Source organism: Ochlerotatus camptorhynchus, unplaced genomic scaffold (genome assembly GCF_037179485.1).
Source record: "Ochlerotatus camptorhynchus isolate MF236.1 unplaced genomic scaffold, CSIRO-AGI_Acam_v1.1 ptg000087l, whole genome shotgun sequence".
Lineage (NCBI taxonomy): Eukaryota > Metazoa > Arthropoda > Insecta > Diptera > Culicidae > Ochlerotatus > Ochlerotatus camptorhynchus.
Genome location: NW_027040577.1, coordinates 2,763,399 through 2,768,086, shown reverse-complemented (window position 1 = coordinate 2,768,086; position 4,688 = coordinate 2,763,399).

Below are 4,688 nucleotides of genomic sequence, written 5' to 3'. Positions count from 1 at the left end.
CTGTTATTAGGCGATTGGCATAATTCAACGCGATAATTCTGATTGGATTGGAGGCGGATTGTGCAAGAGTTTCTTTGAAGATCCGATGGAATGGTTTGAAGTGTTGAGCTAGAACTAGAAGATGCAACAGTCTTCCAAGTTTTTGCTTCACGGGCAAAACATCGTTCATTTGGTGAGATCGTTCCTGTTTATATATTCACCGTTTCGGTTTCTACAACTTTGTCTTAGACATTAATTCGAAGAGCCGCTTTCGTGCTGTATTTTGTTGAGAAATCAAATGTCGAGTGCACTATTGTCAAAGGTTGTGAACGAGTGGCTATGGCTAAGTTCCAACATAGATTTGTAATTCGGCTAGAGAGTCGTCCTAGTGCTTTTTTCTGGTTTTGGGCGCTTGATGTTTTGTACTTGAAAGTTCTCTTTTTGTGATCATGATTTGCCTGAAGAATTTTTGAACTAGTTTGGAAATAACCCGGGAAAGTCTTGGAAGTGCTTTTGGTTCAACAGTAAGAGTACAAAATTAATGAAACTGGCTGAGATCTTCCCTTTATTTTCATTTATGTGTTCTTAAATTTATAATATATTTTCGTCCTATTACTCTCTACTGAAATCTAGCTCTCACCTGTTCGTGTTCAGCGTTGGAAAATTTTGCGAGGTTTTATGAAGCACACCAAAGGAAAAGTTCGCGACTCATTGTGAGGTTTAGCGAACTTTTCCTGTAGATTGATTAGAGACCCGTTTTTTCAGTTTTTACACAAGGGAAGATACCTTCCTTCTTTTCCTTTCTCCTACGGCTTTTTATTCCATTTTTATCATTTCAGAAAGCGAGTAATGGCGCTATAACCATATGCCATATAGGGCTAAGACAAGAGTTAGTGCTCATGTCCCTACCACTCGAGGAAAATGGAGCATCATTTAACTTTTTTAGATAAAACGCTGTCCAGACTGGAGAGTTATAACATGTTATAACGGTTGTCAACTAATTGCAACACAGAAACCACTATCAAGATAGCGCTATAACATGTTATAACCAACAATCAATACAAAACTAACGATTTTAAATTGGCTCACCACTTGACTAGCCTATTGGTCGAGGAACATTTGACAGTTGTTGTTATTCACATCGTCGTGATTGTGCGCTGCTAAATTTATCGATTTGTTATCACACGGGCTATCGTTATTCGTTTTTTTCCGTTCGGTATACCTGTAATATTGTACTGGTTGTTAGTGGAAAGTGCAGTTCGTTGCGATAATCGTCTAATTAGAGCATATTTTGAGTTGTGAAAACAGTGAAAAAGTTATCCAATCAGACATATTGTAGTGTATACTGTCTAGCATTGGGCGATCTTGAGAAACAGCACCGCTGTTTCTAAATCACTTTTGGAAACTGAGTCAACATGACTTCCGCCTGTGACCAATGCGCTAAACCAGTTAAAGGCGATGAAGAATCCATCTCCTGCATGGCTTTTTTGCGACAAGATGATTCATCTAAAGTGCGGGTGCAGTTTCGAACGCCTTTGGATACGGTTGTGTTTTAAGTTTGTTCTCTGTTTTGTGCGTGCGTTCGCTCTCATAGTTTTCGGCTGCAATTGCCGGATTATCGCTGGCGCTCTGCCTCCCGGACGTTTATACGTGTGCGATTATTAGTTTTCTCGCTTTCCGGGAAGTTTTAGAATAGAGAAAGAAAACGTGATTCAACATGTTTGCAAGCATCAGAAGAGATGTCGCGATCTGCGTTGTTTGATTTTCTCCCGGACCAGAAATTAGTGGCATCGCGAGTGATAATTTTTAATTTCAGTTTATTTACGCGCTGCAAGGTGCGTGAAAGAGCTCAGCACAATCGGTGTTGATGTTGGCTCGCTTTTAACTTTTTTTTTTGTTGTGTTTTCGAAAGAAATTGATCGAAATTGTATTAATAGTGCTTCTGAACGTATTTCGCAGTTGGGTGTGATGAAATACGTGAATTCACGGTTTATGTTCAGTGAAAATTCCGTGTCACAAAATTGTTCACCGAATTTCCTTGTTTTGCCGTTCGACGACGACGGGTTTGCGAGAGAAAAATAAGCATCGGGAATTTGCTCCCGGATGTATTGATTTGGTGAGTACGTTCCAGTTGAAGATTGTTCTTATACATATCTCGATTGCATTTTCGAGGGGACGTTCGGAGAGCTTTGAGATTTAGGCGTTGTTGCATTTGCGGGCAGATGAGTTGGTCGCCGGTAAGGGCCAGTAAGTGCTGCCAGCAGATGAATCAAGAGGCATTCGAAACAAAATTGATAGTACCAACAATCAATACGAAACTAACGATTTTAAATTGGCTCACCACTTTAGTAGCCTATTGGTCCCAAGCAAACGATTAACGTACCCTATTCTAGTCGAAATTCTAGTACTACGCCATGTTTGTTTTGATTCGCTATGAAAGTTTGACAGATAAAATGAGGGGTTATTGGTTTTTCCTATGTTTCGAGGGGTGAATCGATTAACTTGGGACCGAAGAGAGTACCAGAGCTGAGCCAAAAAGTTGAGCACGTTATTTCGGGACCTTCTAGTCTTCGAGTTACCTCTATGATAGTACGAAGTCCGCCATGTTTCACGCATAGTCTGACGTTTGCTTATGGATTTTACCATAGGAGTAAAGAGCTACAGAGTCGCCATCAACGCCAATAGCACCGTTCATGCCGTAGTTTGTGCGACGAAGTGGACGTAGATGTTAACTTGCTCCAAGATTGCAGTGCTATCAATTCTGCCCTGTAATGTGTCTACAAGGCCCTAGAAGTATCTCTTCTAGTTCGATCAACAGGCAGCGACTTTCATAGCTAGGTAAGTGAAACGGGTCTCTCAAAGGTAGCTTCCTCAGAGCAAATCGAATAAAACGTCGTTGAACGGACTCAATTGTCTCAGCACCATTGTTTTTGTTTGGACTCCAGACCACAGAACAGTATTTCAGAACGGATCGCACCAGGGAACAGTGCATTGACTTGAGGCAATAGATGTCCGAGAAGTTCTTTTCCAATCCAGAAGATAAAACCCAATGTCCTTGACGCCTTGTCAACAACGTACGAGATGTGTTGCTTGTACGTAAGTTGAAAATCTAGAATGACTCACAAGTCTTTTACATAGCTGACAAATTCGATCATTGTGCCCCGAAGATCATAGTCAAATCTAACCGGTTCCTTCTTTCGAGTAAAAGTGATCACTGAAAACTTCGTTGGGTTAACCGTCATTCGGTTCAAATTGCACCAACTGGCAAAGGCTTCAAACTGACGTTGAAGAAAGTGACAGTCATCAATCGAGCAGATCAGCGAGTAGACTTTAAGATCATAGACTGATGCAAATTTTGACATTTTCGCTCCACAGTGCTAAAACGGTTCCAAATCGGGTCCTGATTAGTCTCCCAAAATTTGAACTCATTCGATAAGAAACTGACTTGGCACAAACCATTTGAAGTTTATATGGAAATTACTATAGGAAAACCAAATGTTTTGTTCATATCCATCTAACAATTTACCATATCGCTTTGCTTTAAAAAATGATAACTAAGCTCGTAGAAAATTATCTCAGCTACAACTTTGTCCTTGACCACTTTTCAATATAATGTAAGCATCAAAAGTTATCAATAATTCAAGCCACTAATGTCTTACGATTATGCTCAATAAACTGTTCAGCAGGCAACATTGGTGTTTCTGGCGCTTGGAATAGAGCACAAAAATCATGGCTACTATGTCACACTGCAAGATACAGTGTTGCTCACAAAACAGCTGCTTGATCATGCCATAAGATTATCAATCTCTTAAACAATTAATAACTATTTTATTTGACGTTTGGCTCAACAACTATATTCTGCTAAGTTGAAGCTGAGAAAATTGTCCATAAGTATAGCGTTTGAATTTTTGAACAGTGCAATATGGAAAAAGGTAAGAAGACAATGAACAAAATGTTTTGATTTCCCATAGTAATTTCCATATAAACTTCAAATGGTTTGTGCCAAGTCAGTTTCTTTGCAAATGAGTTCAAATTTTGGGAGACTAATCAGAACCCGATTTGGAACCGTATGAGCACTGTGGAGCGAAAATGTCAAATTTTGCATCAGTCTAATACGATAGTCGTGGACCTTCGGTAACCAAATTTACGTCATTGAAGTAGAGTAAGAAGATCGTTGGTCCCTGACCACTTCCTTGAGGTATTCCTGACGTGGCTAGAAAAATATCACACCGGCAGTCACCAATGGCCACCACCAACTGTCGATCAGTTAAATAAGAGCGAAACCATTTCAAGAGGCTACCGTAAACCCCAAGTCTATTGAACTTGGCAATCGCGATGGCATGATTTAGAGTTCCTCTATCCGATAGGATTGGTGACTTACATAGATAGACATAGAGTTACGAGAAATTTGCGCAAGAAGCCATTCTAACGTTTCCCTATGATCAAAAGGGCATTTGAGAAAATATACTATACTAAATTTGGGAAAGTGTAATCTGCCGGTAACCGCAAGTCAGTCCCATCAGTATTTTTTATCAACTTTGATTTAGCTTCATTATTCAGTTTATCTTTCTATATTTTTTGAACTGAGTTATTGAAAAAAGGTGGTTTGTTCAAGGAAAATGAACAACAATACCAAGTCAAATTGTCCCACAGCGAAAAGTAACCGCCAGTCAGTCTCATCAGTAGGAAAAAATATGATTTATTTAAGT